The following is a 16131-nucleotide window of genomic DNA, read 5'->3' on the forward strand; positions in this document are numbered from 1 at the left end:
CTATAAGATTAAGACCGGCTGTCCCTATTATGGGACTTTGCCCCCCTTCGATTGTCTTTTCTTCGGTAGTTGTAAGCTAGTACTGTATGTGAGAAGATGTGTGGTAGATTCTAAGGTGTGGCAGTAATGTTGTGGAGAGAATAAACTTGTGGGCGATAGTTAAGTTAAATGGCGTAGTTGGGATAATTCCCCAATTTGATGAAATACTATATTGTGTGACTTGCTTCATTAGTGTTATATGATTGGTATTGTTAGATAATAGGCTTGAACTTTAGATGTGAAGTGTGGTGGTAAGAGTTGTAGCTTAAGATTAATGATGCATGTTTTGTTGGAATTAATTAGCAGGCTTGATGTGATGTGTGAAATGACCTAGGTTGATAATTTATGAAAAGTCCAGATAGAAATCGTAAGGTATATGTGTACATGAAGACTGGTGTTAAAACAATGAATTGTGGTTGAATCATTAAGTGGATAGGAGCGTGAGTATATAGGAATAAGTTGAACCCCAGGTAGCAGCTTGTTAAATAAAGTTTTATGTGTATAAGTGTTTTGTGTACCTAGATTTGATTCTTGAATATTGTAGTATGAAGAAGTTTGGGAATTTGTTGTATGGTGTTCTTTAGATTTGAATTGAGGAAATATAGGTAGGCAATATACGCCTTTGGTATAGTTTTACCGATTTTGTTAAGTTGTAGGTTATGTGATTAGAGGTGTAATGATAGTATTCTAAGGAATTGAAGATGGAGTGTTAAGTGTTTAGAAGCGTAGGTGTCTATGCCCATGAAGATGTTAGTCGTAAGTTGATGACTTTGAGAGTTAGAAGAAATTACGATTAGTGTCCCTGAAAGGGGATGTCCTAGAAAGAATTTAGTGTCTTTGTATTAGAGATTATTGAGAGGAGTTTCTGTTCATGTGTCTATTGAGACCCCCTTTCTGATAAGGAGTGTGGATGCGTACACTTATGAGAGTGGGAGTTGTAGAGTGATGGCTATTAAGGATAGCGAAAGTTAAGAGTAGCATTTACGGAAAGTAATTCCTTCAGAGTTTAGTTTATCAGGGAAAGTTTAGAGTTTAAGTATACGGTGATGTCTCTTTTGCGTTGAGAGTTGTGGCTATAGATTTTGATGTGAGGTTATGTCTACAAGTTTAGGAGTGTGACATTGATCTAAGTTGGAGATGATAGATTGTAGTAGTTCCTAAATTTTTTTCTTGTGGTGTCAAGTTTCAAGTAAAACTCATGATAAATCAATTCTTATTCAAGTAAGTTCCTCCTACATTGATTTGGTTGGACAGCTACCAATGTCTTATGTATTCAAGTCCTGCCTATGTCTAAGGTTTAAGTTCTCTATGTAACTTATGTCATGTCCCGACCTCAAAAATAGAAGCAACAATGTCCCTCCATGATCTAATATTCCAAGTATCCAAGCTCTATGTTATGTTGCCCATGCACCATAAATCTGTGTCCCAAACCATGGTTGGTTCTAAGAAACTATGTTTTCGTATGTTACTGATTCATTTTATGTCGGAATTAGCCAAAGTGATAAAAAAATTTATGCAAACTCATGGTAAATTTTAGTTCTTTAAATAAGGAGCAATTGCTTCAAGTGGCAATCTTTGTCTTAGTTGTTAACTACATAAATTCCAGCTTTATGCTATATAGCTCATCCATGTTTCTCATTGTGGTCTGTCTAAGAAAATCATGTAGTGTTGTGTTTATGCCAAACGACCCTTTACTGATGATCCAAACACTTGATATATGACGCACTTTGCGTCTATTCTATCATATCTTTACCTCATGTCCCTCTTTGAGTAGTGCAATAAGTATGAGTGATGGTCAGATAATGTTACTTCCATTCATGATGCTTATGCTTGGGTCCCTTAATGACCCTCCGTATGTTAGTATGATGGTGGTTGTGGAAGCATAGTAGTGTATTAGGTGGGGGAGTAGATGTTTTTGAAGATGAAAATTTTGATGTGATTTCTTGAGCTAAGGCTATAGGAGAAGGGGGAAGAAGGAGATGAACTTTCGTTACGTAAGATAGTTAAGAAGGAGTTATGTGGCGAAAACCTTAGTGAAAATGATTGAATTGGCTGGTCTTAGTGGGGAGATCCATGTAGTGGGTGTAGTAATGATTAGGCTTGAATGTTGTGATTGTTGAAAATACAAACCAATACGTTGTATGGTTAGTGCTCCTTAATTTAAAACTCGAGTGTGTTTGATGGCGGTGAAAATGTTAAGTAATTTTCTTAATGGGGTATAGTACAGGGTCCCGTAGCTAAAGCTAGCACCTCTTTCCTCCGAATTAGGCTTCAACATAAAAATACTATGCAATGGGACTCAAACTCGTGTGGTTAGATGTGTATTGGGAGAATTGAAAGTTAAAAATGATGAGGCATGTAACTTATTGTTTGGGGCGTAGACAAGTAGTGTCTCTAAGTTTAAGTCTTTTCGTTGTATCTTGTAAAGTGAAGAATGTTTCTATTCTTATGTCCCGTGAAAATCTAATCTCATATCTTGTACCAATCTTAATCAGACCAACGATTCTTAGGAAAATTCATGCCTTATAGTGTTTTGATCATGTACCATAAAACAAATGCCAAGATCATGTCGACGTCAAGTTTCACTATCTCATGTTTCGTGCTTACACATTTCGCTAAGGGTTATCATGAAGCTCGTTGGCTGCCTTCACATATTTTGTTGAGTAAATATGTTTGATACGACGTTATGTTCTTTATGCTACAGTTTTAGAGCTTCAAAAAGTCCCTACCCATCATTTGGGGACGAATGATCTCAAGGGGGAGATAATGTAACACCCCGCATTTTCGGGCTAAAGTCTGAACCGTCCTTTCTATACGTATAGACTCGAACCTAATAATTCTTTGTTAACATATGTGTGATGATCAATCCTATAGTGTGTGAGTGCCTTTGAATATAAATTGAAGTCACAAATATCCCCAAACTCAAAGACGAGTTGAAAACTCTTCAATCGATTAAATTTTTGGTGAATGTCTCAACTTGGGTCAACTTTCATCGACCATAACTTCTTGTTTATAATGAGTTCGAGGTCCTACTATATATCAAATAAAAGGTCTTTGAGTCTTTGTTCCAACACAACTGGTTTCACCTTAATCCGATATCGGAGTAGAAAGTTATGCTCATTTTGCTTCGAAGTGTTTGTCTGTCAAAATGTGACGACGAGGCTGACGACCTATCAACTAGGTGACAGCCTATCATCCCTAGTCATCAGCCTAGGGCAGAAAGTGGTGAAATCCATCCCAAAATTGACGACCTAGGTGACGGCCTATCACCTGAGTGATGGCCCATCAACCTTGGTCATCAACTGATGAAGTTCTATAATTTTTTTGATTCCTTAGGGGTATTTTGGTCTTTTTCTCACTCCAAAAGCCTTTCCCATGAAGTAAATTACACCCTAAACGTTATTAGTCAATCATTATCGGCATACAACATCAAAATCCTCTTTTCACTCTCAAAAATAAGATCAAACTAGGGTTTCCTCCAAGAATAAGAAATCAAGAAAATCACTCCTTAAGTCCAAGATTTTCAAGGAACGAATCAAGATTCGAGTTCTACTCTTTAAACCTTGTAATCTAAGGTATATAGGATTTTTCTAAACTACATGGGCTTGTTGAAAATACATTGAATAAAGTTTAAAGTTGTAAAAATCATGAATTTATAAAGGGGTTTTGGAATTTGCATTTGTAATTATGCATTATGCACTCTTTAAATGATATTATTGTCTTGGTATTGAGGCCTTTCCCCTAAATTGATTTGTACTATATACGTATGTATGAAATTGAGATTAAATGTTTAATTGAGAGCATGAAAAATTATAACCCCTTTCTTGTTACTAAGCCTTTTGTTTTCGTACGTTATGAGCCATTTAAATTGCATTTAGAGAAGCAAGATACAAATGTCTTGATTATTGTTTATGACTTGATTATAGTTTTGAATTGAGGAGAGGGTACTTTTACATGTTGATAAATGTTGAAGATATATAGCGAAAGAGTTGTATATTTTGTCACAAACTTCATGACAGCCACATGTTTGTTGATATGTTGAAAAGAGTGATCTTTGCATAATTTGATAAATGTTTTGAAGTATGAATTTTCGTAAATTGTTGGAAGTATGGTAGTCCAAACCTTATGCTTGAAAGAAGAGACTTTACTATGATATATTATGGCTCAGAATTATGACTTGCAAGTCTTGGTGTGACGACACTAACCCAGATAATGCAATAATTGATTCAGACCATAATAGAAGTCAGATTTTACTTATATTTTTAGAATGTGAGTTTTGAATGATGATTGTTCAGAAAAGGTTAAAAATTGACTCAAGAGATGTTAGGTGGTTACCCGAAGAAGGCACGGGTTTAGAAAACTCATTGCCCAAAATCGTGTTTTATCGATGCGGGTTATTGTATCCCTAAGAGGGATTATATGTTGGACTAGTGTCCTGTGGCGTATCAGAATCAGAATCAGAAACTCCAACTCTTGCGGCAAACTTGGGTTGGGGGCTTGGCCTCCAATTCAAGGGCGAACTCCATATAGCCCATGGGGTCGTAGAATTGTAGGGCGTACCACCTAACTCATAAGTAATAAAAAGATTAGAACTGCATTGTCAAAATCATTTTAAGATCATTGAAATTGCCCATGTGTTTTTAACTATTTCATGCATGATATTTCAGACTTGCTCACACCTATGTTATATATATGTAAACACATTATTTTGGATTGCTCTGAATACCGGTATGTTTGTATTCCCTATATCTCAGGGTCTGAGGCTCGGTCCATAGGTCTCGCTAAGCCGTAGATCTATCAGACAAAAGTGTGTAGTCGGTGAGCCTTCTTTATTTCGGAAGGCCTATTTTTAGAACATTATTATTTCATTTTGGTTTTGGGTCCGACTGGGGGCCTTGTCCTAGATTTAGACAAGTTATTATATTCTGATGTATTAGAGATTTCGCAATCTAAGATGGATGTTGTCTAGATACTTATTAATTTCATTCCTTATTGTTAAGTTGAACTCAGTGCGTGACCATGATTCCGCTTGTTTATTTCTACATTTCTCTTATATTATTGTAAATATTGTGCATGATTACCAGTATAGAAGGGCGCCCGGGCTTTCATGGTTCAGGATGCTCGTCACGGCCAGGACCCCGGTTCGGGTCGTGACAAACTTGGTATCAGAGCATAGTTTATGGTCACAAAAAGTCTGTGAAATCGTGTCTAATAGAGTCTTTCTTATGGGTGTGTTGTACACCACACTTATGAGCGTGACTATATGTCTCGAGTTCCATACTCTAACGTCGTCGAGTCTCTTATATATGCGATGGTGTGTTCCCGACCAGATTTATCTTATGTAGTTAGTGCAGTTAGCAAATACATGGAAAATTCTGGCAAAGAATATTGGAAAATAGTTCAGTAGATTTTCAGATACTTGTATGGATCTGCTGATATTTGTTTGCAGTTTTGGCGAAATAGAGATGGAGTGATTAGGTATGTTGATTCTGATTTTGTAGGAGACCATGATAAAAGGAGCTCCCTTATAGACTATGTTTTCACCATTGGTGGTTGTGCTATCAGTTGGAAAATAACCTTACAGACTACGGTTGCTTTATCAACTATTGAGGCAGAGTACATGGCAATTACAGAGGCTTTCAAGGAAGTTATTTGGTTGAAGGGTCTGTTACGTGAACTTAGCAAGGACTTACAGATTACTACGATCTTTTGCAACAGTTAGAGTGCTATTTTCCTTACAAAGGATCAGATGTTTCATGAGAGGAAAAAACACATCGATGTTCGGTATCATTTTGTGCGTGAAATTATTGCTCGTGGTGATATTGTGGTAAGCAAGATTAATACCCATGATAACCCTGCTGATATGATGACAAAGACACTACCAAGTGTCAATTTTGAGCATTGCTTAGACTTGGTTGGTGTTACCTGTTAAGATGTGCCCTTAGGGGCTTTTGTGGAAGAGGTGTAGAGTTTTTCTTGAAATGAATTTGAGTTCTGAATTAGAATTCGTGTCAAGGTGGAGATTGTTAGAGTTGTGACACGAATTTTGTTGATTCGGCCTTGAAAGTTTTGCGGTGCGACCCATGTTTGTGATTTTTAATGGTTTTTGTGGTGCTAGCATAGGGATCAAGTCGATAGATCTGATCCCGGAGCCCACCACTGATCCCGATGGGGATACGGGAGCAATGCCCCCGCGGTATGGATCCTTATGTTTTTGGGCCTATGACTTATTTGTATGCACGTATTATAAAAGTGCATTTAGTGGGTTGTTTTGGGTGTTCAAAAAATACACGTCATTTAGACTACCTTTCCCACTTTGTACTCTCTCTCTCCATTATAGTGAAACCTCCTCTGCCTCTGCCAGTGATTTTTTCCCGCAAGGGTTTCATGTGAATCTGTGTATTGTTCTTGTTTTCTTTTACTTATGGTTCGCTTAATCTGTCCGAATCTTAACATATATCACGGGATGATTGTGTGTCATTTACTTTCAATTTCTCATTCACATATCATACATGCGTAAAAGTTCCAAATCATACTAATTGGCAAAATGACCTTCTGGACCCCTGTACTATGTCGGTTTTGTAAGTTGGACACTTCTACTTACATGTTTGTCATTTAGACCCCTAAACCCACTAAAAAGCAACATTTTAAACCCTTTTTTGGTGAGTGTAACACACTCTCCCCCACATCAGCTGCCACGCCTGCCACGTCATCTGCCACGTCATTTATAAAAATAAAAATATTACATTAAACTCCAAGTCATTTTTAAAATGCTACATAACAAATTAAATATCAAAATTAATTTAATTAAATAAGAAAAATTTATAAATTGTAGAAAAATTTGAATAATCATGTTTTTATTTTTTCTCACAAATTAAACATCAAATCCATTCCAAATAATTAAAATTCTTCTCCAACTAATTTAAATTTTTAACTACAAATTCATATATACAAACATAATAAATTTTTTATTTTTAAATTTGAATATTTTTAACAAATTCACGAAAAGTTTAATTTTTTTCAAGCGAAATTCACTAATTTTTTTTCAATATTCATTATCACCCACTTTCAATATAAATTTAAATTTTAATCCCCAAAAAAATAAAAAGATTTCAAATTTAAATTTTAATTAAAAAATGAAAAAAATTGAATTGAGAAGGAAAATTAAAATAAAAAATAAAAAGTGAACGTGTGTGGGGCGGAGGGGGGCTGGAAGAGTGTTGGGGTGGGGTGTGGGATATGAAAGAGGTTGGGTTGGGGTGAGGATGGGGCTGGGAGGGGTATGGGGGCTGGGGGTGGGGTGGGGAAGGGCTGGACGGGGCTGGTAAGGTGTGAGGGGGTGGGGACGGGGACGGGGACGGGGCTGGGTGGGGTGGAGAGGCTGGGGTGGGGTAGGATGGGGCTGGGTAGGGTGTAGGGTGTGGGGATGGGGGTGTGGAAGGTCTGGATAGGTGTTGGGGTGGGGTGGGGAGGCTGGGGGTGGGGTGGGATGGGGTTGGGTTGGGTGTGGGGTTGGGGACGGGCTGGGGTGAGGAGGAAAAAATATATTTTTATTTTTTTTAAATTTTTAAAATTATTTTAAAATTTTTTAAATTATTTTATAATTTTTAAAAATATTTTTAAATTATTTTTAACTTTTAAAATATTTTTAAATTTAAAAAGATGGAGGAAAAACAGGACCCATTTTTATTTTATTTTTTAAATTTTAATATTTTTTTATTTTTTAAAATTATTTTAATGTAAAATTGACCAAAAATTGACCCTCACTTGCACCCCAGGTGAGTGACTACACTCTCTTTGTCCTAGTCACCATGACCTTACCACATAGACAAGATCAACGGTCAAAGGGTGCAAAATGTTACTTTTTGATGGGTTCAAGAGTCCAGATAACAAACGTGTAAGTAGAAGTGTCCAACTTACAAAACTGACATAGTACAAGAGTCCAGAAGGTCATTTTGCCAAACTAATTTGCTGAATTTTTTTTTAATTTCACTCTTATTAACATCAAAACCAAAAATTTAAGAAATGATAAAGAAATAAATGCTCACTTTATGGGTCATGGTGCTTGCTTTCATTGTTGATGGAAACTTCCATAGAATTCAGGGGTGGTATGAGTGAACGACGCCATAAGTACCTCCATCTATGTGAAAGGGGTGAAAATAATTTTTAACCCCCAACTTTGATTAAAAAATCAAACTCCCCCTCAAGAACAATAATCATATCCCCCATTTATCCCATGCAATGTTCATTTTGTCCTTATAATTTTAATTCTATATTTATGTAGTATCTTTTTATATTATATGTAATGAATATTTTTTTAACATGAATATTTGTAGCATTTTATTTAAATTTATTAACTTTATACGCAAATTAATACTTTTTATAAATTTATCACAAAATTCAATGTTATTTTTTAAGATCGTTATTTTAGTATCATATGTATTAAAGAGTCGTTTGGTGTGAGGTATAATTATAATAATCAGAGATAAAGTTCATGATTATTTATCCTGCGTTTAATTAGATGTATTAGGTAGTCTCAAAATTATTTGTCGCACCATTTATACCACAGTGATGAGATAAGTTATCACACATACATGTTAGTACAACTTATTTTGTAATAACTAATCCCGGAATAACTTGTTTCCAAACAACCCACCCTTAAGTGTGTGTATATACATATGTATGTACATGCATGTGCGTATATTTTTGTGTTTTATCATTCTCTTACTAAATTCGTTTTGTATTACTTAACTTTTTGTTGATATAACACAATCTTTAAGAAAATTTTACTTAGATGTATATTTTGCTAAATTAACCTTATTAATGATAATTTAAAACTTTAAATTTTCCTATACTGTTACGTTATATAGTTATTTAAAAAATACTTCATTACCATGCGATGCAACAAAAAACATTCCTGAATAATCAAATTAATATCGTTGAGAATCAAAAGCTAGAATGAGATGCCGACCTTTTCAATTTTTTTTTTGGTTAACAACCTTTTCAATGTTGGTGAATTTGCAAGTACACGTCAAAGTATAAGAAAATTTTTACAGGTTTATTAGGTGATTCTTTCTTGCAAAGAGTTGTGGTTATTTGTGTATATGATCACTCCGGTGTAAGCATATGTATTTGTGAGTGTGTGTACACATATATAATAATGAGAGAGATACAGAGAGGAAGGGCCACTTACAATATTGATCTTATTGACATCGATAAAGTATCTGCATCCTCAGAAGATTTAATTTCGCAGTAGCAAGGTCACTTTGTTTCTTCACGTAATAAACAATACCATCCACCTCACGTGGTCCTTTGTAATCTTGAACAATAGGCATCTTGCAGTTTCACAATATCTGCATGCAGAATATTCATTCTCAAAAAAGCCAAGCTAGATCTAAAATAGTAAAAGATCTAAAGTTATGCTATAGTATCTGTTTTTCTTCTGAAGAGAGATATATAGAAAAATAAAAAACTACATACACTAAAATATAGTAAAAAATATTGCCATAAAAAGAGATGAACGTGTTACTGAGTCATGAAACATCTACAATACGATGAAATATTTCGGGGTTGTATCTAATCGGAACATCTCCACCCAAATCCGCTTTGAATGCATAAACCTATTTGAACTTGTATTTGTCCAGAATATCACGAACCTCCACTTGGTATTGGTTTCATCCTCCTAACGACAAAGTGAATTCATCGATAGGACCTCCTTCTTGCTTATACAGATGGATTGACCTTGATTTTATGATTTTTGTTGTACGCTAGAAGAGTTTTTTTTTTATTTTTTATTGGATCAAGTGTATTTGAACTGGGAAAGGTTTTCTTAAGTAGAGTTACTTGACTTTGTTGGTTTGTACGTGATTGACCTTAAATAGAATAGGACTAAATTATAATAAATTTATTATAGGCAACATTTAAATCATAAAAGGCAAAAAGACAATTTTGTCTAAAAGGGAGACTTTTAATGAAGGGCAAAAAGTTCAAATCACTTTTCTAAAGGCTTTCACACTTTTAATATATTAGTTTAGGTTTACGCGCCCTGCGCGTGTACCTCACTTTGATGAGTTCAAACATTACACTAAATAAGATATTTTTTAAAATAATAAAGATGAATATAGTAATTAAATTTAATATTCTTTTGAGTATGTAAAGATGGAGAATTTATTTATTAAACCTAACACTTACCAAAAATATTTTTAAAAGTCGATCGACATTCATCTACCATCTGTAAATTGCAATAAAATAATATATACAATGATAGAGACATCGAAATAATACAATTAAATCCAATTTTTAGACACAAAATTTTTCTCAAAGTCATCCAACACTTATCTACCACCTGTAAACAATAACAAAATAATACGATAATAGAGATATGAGCAACAAAAATTATAATATATTCTACTAAAACTACAAATAGAACGATAAGAACGTAGAAATTCATAATATAGGTAGATTTGTGAGATGAGAAGAATTATTCCTGAATATGTGAGGTAGATAAAGAAGGTTAGTTATGAGAAGTAGAAAACAAAATATATTGAACTAACATGACACATTAAGCTAAATTAAACTAAGTAATTTAAGTTGGCATAACAAGTACTATTGTATTTAGATTAACCATGTAAAAAGGGAGAGATGATATAACGTCAAAAAACCTGAAAATAAAATTGTTGAAACTGTGTTGAGTCGAAAAACAATGAAAGATTGCAGATGTTTATAACAAAGAACAATGAAAAAAAGTTCAAGCGTTTATATAGAAGGAGAGGAAAGCTCGGTGTTTCTTGGTTGAAAGAAACCAAGTAGAAATCAAATAGGATTAAAAAAATAATGGGTGTTTTAATCGTAGGGGAAAAGAGAAAATTTTGAGTGTGTGTTTTTTGGAAGGAAAATTTTGAGCGTAGAAATCAAAGAAAATTTTGAGCGTGTTTTTTTTGTTGAAAAAAAACAACGGCTGTTTTCATCGTTGGGGAAAAAGGAAACTTTTGAGCATTTTTTTTTTGGAAAAAAAATTTAAAGGAAAATTTTGAGGGTTTTTTTTTCCTGGTGTTTTCTTTGGTTGAAACACGGCTGTTTTCATGTTGGGGAAAACGGAAACTTTTGAGCTTTTTTTTTGGGAAGGAAAATTTTGAGTTTTTTCTTTGGAAGGAAAATTTTGAGCGTGTTTTTTTGGGGTTGAAAGAAGGAGTTAAATTTGGGAAGAATTTAACTGTAGGAAAATTTTAATCTATTTATTTTGTAGAATTTAATTGTAGGGACAAGGGTAAAACACAATTTTGTCTAAAGAGAATAATTTTAATGAAGGGCAAAAAGTTCAATTCACTTTTTTAAGGGGCTTCACACTTTTAATATATTATAGATATAGATTATAGATTATAGATATTTATTATTATTTTTTTAAAAAAATATGAAACAAAAATATATTTTGAAAATTGGATTTGGTTAAGTTTATATTAACAAAAACAACACACCCAGTATATTCCCATCAAAAGAGATCGGTTAAGTTTATATTGAAGTATTAAAATGCGTTTGATCATAGTCTTTGGAGGTATTATTTATTTTATTTTTTAAAAAACATGGGCAATTTTGAGAAATCAGATTCGATTAAATTAAATTGAATTTTAAAAATATGTTTGATCATAACTTTTTGAAAATATATTTAGTTTTATTGAAAAACATGAAACATGAATATGTTCCGGAAATCGGATTAAGTTCATATTGAAGTTTTAAAATATGTTTTTTGTCATAGTTTTTGGAAGGTTATTTTATTTTTATTTTTATTTTTGAAAAACATCAAAAATTTTAGGAAAGTTACCTAAAAAAAAAAAAATCAGATTCAGTTACTTTAACATTTGAAGTTTCAAAATGTGTTCGACCATAGTTTTTAAAAGTTTTTTTTTATGGAACAATATGAAAACCTAAAATTTTTAGGAAGTTACCTAAAAGAAGTCCAGGAAAGTTACCTAAGAAAAAAAAGTCAGGAAATCGGATTCAGTTAAACTTATATTTGAAGTTCTAAAATGTGTTAAAGTCATAGTTTTTGAAAGTATATTTATCTATTATTTTTAAAAACATGAAATATGATTATTGTTGGGAATCAAAATTCGGTTTAGTTTATATTGTAGTTTTAGAATGTGTTTGGTTACAATTTGTGGAAGCATATCTATTCAATTTTCTTTTTTTTTCTGAAAAACATGAAACATGGACATTTTTGAGAAATTTGATTCTCTTAAATTTATATTGAAGTTTTAAAATATGTATGGTCATAAATTTTTAGAAGAACATTTATTCAGCTTTTTTTTTTTTTTTTGAAAAACATGAAACATGGATATATTTTTGATAAATTAGATTCGATTAAGTTTATATTGAAGTTTGAGAATTTGGTCATAACTTTTTGAAGTATATTTATTCAACTTTTTATTTTCTTGGAAAAGACATGAAACATGAATGTTTTTGGAAAATCGAATCCGGTTAAGTTTATATTGAAGTTTTAAAATGTTTGGTCATAATTTTTAGAACTCTATTTATTCAATTTTTTTTTTGAAAAAAAAACCATGAAACATGGATATTTTTTTAAAATCTATTTGGTTAAGTTTACATCAACATTTTAAAATATGTTTGATCATAATTTCTTGAAAATATATTTATTTATTTATTATTTTGAAGGAAATTGAAATACAACTTATACAAAAATAATTTTTCAAAAACTATTAAAAACATTCATAAGTTTGACATAAAATTAACAGTTTTATGAACTAGGTAACATATTTTCCTAAAATTTATAACATAATATTTAATAAAATCTACTCTCTCCTTTCCTAAATACATATCATATGATCTGTGCGGTCCTTAAGAAACTATATGTTTTTACTATCACATTCTTATTTAATTTCTTTAATCATCTATCTAATTAATGAAAAATGTAATCTCTCTCCAATAATAAGAAGTGTGCTAAGGGTAAAATGAGAAAAATATATTCAATTATATCTTGATTTTTTGATATGACAAGTATGTATAGTGGAATATCTATTTTTAATAAAAAATTATAAGTATTTAGAATTGAAAAGTACTAATAACACAACGGAAAAGGGACAAATATATCTTCAAATTATGATAAATGATACTTATATACCCTCCATTATACTTTGAGTACAAATATACCCCTACCATTAATGAAATGGTACGTATATGCCCCTCACACTGATGGTAGGGGCATATGTGTACCCCAAAATATGACGGAGGATATACACGTACCATTTATCATAGTTTGGGAGTGTATCTGATCCTTTTTTGTTTTAATTTTTATCCCAAATAATTAACCCAAACTCATTACCATACCCGATAAACTCATCGAACCCATTATCAAACCAACTCGATCCGACCTTTATTTTTTATTTCAAACCTAATACTCTCTCTGTTTTTTCTCTTAAACGTGAATCCCATCAAATTGCAGTGATGGATCACTACTATTAGTTAGTGTTTACTAATTGGAGGGAGTGAAGATTAGGGTAGAGGTGACCGGAGCTAGGGGTGCGGCGATTGTTTTTCAGTGGGGTGTTTTCGATTCGAAGGAAACGGTGGCTATGTGATGTGACCAATGGTGGGTGGCGTTTTCCCGATGGAACTTCACCGAAAATTAAAATGTAAGGAGTTCAGTTTATTTGATGTTGTTTTCAGGTGTTATAGGTTAATGATTTTTGTTTTTTTGAAATTGATAATAGTAGACCCAACCACTACTATATAAGCATTGGAAGATCAAAGAAAGAGACATACACTTCTCTCAACCTTCTTTAGTTCCTTGTTCTGTTTATTTAAAAAGAGAGGAGAAAAACACATAATTGATGAAGCATTGTATCAAAGTGTTTAAAGAAAAAGGGGAGTGAGTCAAAGCTGTAAAGCTTGACTCAATCATCTACTTTGATTATTTATAGAGAACTAGTAGAATCCTTGCAATCCAAGGGGTTGAAGTAAGACCTATTAGAGATGCCCACCAGTATAAAACATCTGGTGTTATTTACTTTCAGCTGCTTAATTTTTGAAATTTTCATTACTGCACTCAATAGTTAATTATCTAGAAGATGAAGTCGACTGTCTGATGGAAAAAGAAGTAATTCAACCCCCTACTGCTTTCACACTTCAATAAAGGGCAAAAAAGAAACTCTATTTAGGAAGAGAAATGTGCATTTTGTTCTATTTTTGCTAAGAAAACATCAAAAATTGCATGCAACACTTCTTATTACATTTCATGTAATTCCACAAACCAGATGTTCATCAACTTTTAAAGGGGAAAAAGAAACCATAAAAAAAAAAAAAAAAACTCTTTGCTATGAACTACATAACAAAAACTATCCAATGGTAACTTTGCCATCTTCGAATGCCTTTTTTTTTAATCTTCATAACATTTGTTCTACAAACATCATCTCAAGATCCACTGCAATGTGAAGGCAAAAAAGGAAAAATCCGTTAAAGATGATGATCTGAGCAACATATCACAATGATTATCTTTCTTATTCAGATAACGACGATTATAAATATTTACTTTCAGTTTCTCATTCACCTATCATACATGCGTAAAAGTTCCAAATAATAATAATTTGCTGAAAAAGTTTTTAATTTCACCCTCATTAAGAAATGATAAAGCAATAAATGCTCACTTTATGGGTCATGGTGCTTGCTTTCATTGTTGATGGAAACTTCCATAGAATTCAGTGGTGGTATGAGTGAACGACGCCATAAGTACCTCCATCTATGTGAAAGAACACTTGTTCTTGCCATCTCTTTAATGGGTAAAAAGCCAAGAATGTGAATGAGTGCGTCATCATTCATCCTATTTATCAGACATTCACCTTCTGAATGAATTATTTTTTCATGAGCTGAAACAGCAGTAAATAAATTAATTAGCGGTAAATAACAAAGACTCTGAACGAGCACATCATCGTTCAACTTATCGAGAGATTAATACCTTCCAAATTGACCTCATGAATAGATACAGCAGAAGACGACACCACCGCTCCCCTTATCTTCTTTCGAGATTCCATCAAGCAACACAACACCACAGGCAAAATTCGAGCAAGCAGATACAACACCTAACAGAAAATAAGTACTCATAAAAATTCAAAAAGGGAAAGCTACTCTTCCCAATAATAATAATGGAACCTAAAATCTTCGAGAACAATTTTTTATCCCACAGGGATCCTAATGTTAGCACTCCCAAAACCAAATCCAAAAAACTCCCACAAAAGAACCAAAAAAAGATTATAGAAATAAAAAGAATATGAAAAATTTAGAGCACACAAAGATGTGGCGTAGCGGTTAACGACATGAGTTGAGAATTATGAATTTTCAAGTTCAAATTCCGAGATTAAAAAAAAGTACTAGTCATTTCTTCCTATCTATCTTAGTTGTTAATTGTTGCTTCTATGAAGTGACACGTATATCAAGAGTAATTAAAATCGAGGTGAGCGGAAGCAGGCTCGAACACCACGATTATAAGAAAAAAAAACTCCAACAATTAAAGAATCAAAAAAAAAAAATTAAAAAAAGATATGAAAAATTTAGAGCATCTAAGAATGTGGCATAGATGACATGAGTTGAGAACCATGAGTTTTCAAGTTTAAATCCCGAGAAAAAAAAATATTAGGTCATTTCTTCACATCTATCTTTGCCGGTAATGATTGCTAGTGAGAGATGACATGGATCACGTGTAATTAATTGCTGAGCAAAAACAGGCTCAGACACCACGATTATAAAAAACCTCCCAGAATTAAAGAACCAAAAATTTAAAAAAAAAAAAGACTAAAAAACTAAAAATTTAGAGCATCCAAGGGTGTGGTCTAGCGGTAATGACATGAGTTGAGAAAATTGACTTTCAAGTCCAAATTCTAGGATAAAAAAACACTATGTCATTTCTTCTCATCTGTCTTAACTCGTAATTGTTTTGCATGAGAGATAACACGTATCCCATATAATTAATCGTAGTGAGCGAAAGCAGGCTCGGACTCCATGGTCATCAAGAAATTAAACTCCCACAATTGAAGAACCAAAAAATAAAAAATAAAAAAATTTAGAGCATCCAAATATGTGGCCTAA

The 16131-nt window shown here is 32.9% G+C and overlaps 1 long non-coding RNA gene across 1 annotated transcript; it reads right to left on the reverse strand.

Moving 5' to 3' along the window:
* Positions 1-13951: 13951 nt before the first annotated feature.
* Positions 13952-15271, reverse strand: LOC107854538. The gene is made up of 3 exons (XR_001670038.2): positions 15005-15271; positions 14697-14915; positions 13952-14473 (listed from the first exon to the last, which is right to left on the reverse strand). It is a non-coding gene; the product is annotated as an uncharacterized LOC107854538 (long non-coding RNA).
* Positions 15272-16131: the final 860 nt, after the last annotated feature.

This window comes from Capsicum annuum, chromosome 1 (assembly GCF_002878395.1).
Source record: "Capsicum annuum cultivar UCD-10X-F1 chromosome 1, UCD10Xv1.1, whole genome shotgun sequence".
NCBI lineage: Eukaryota > Viridiplantae > Streptophyta > Magnoliopsida > Solanales > Solanaceae > Capsicum > Capsicum annuum.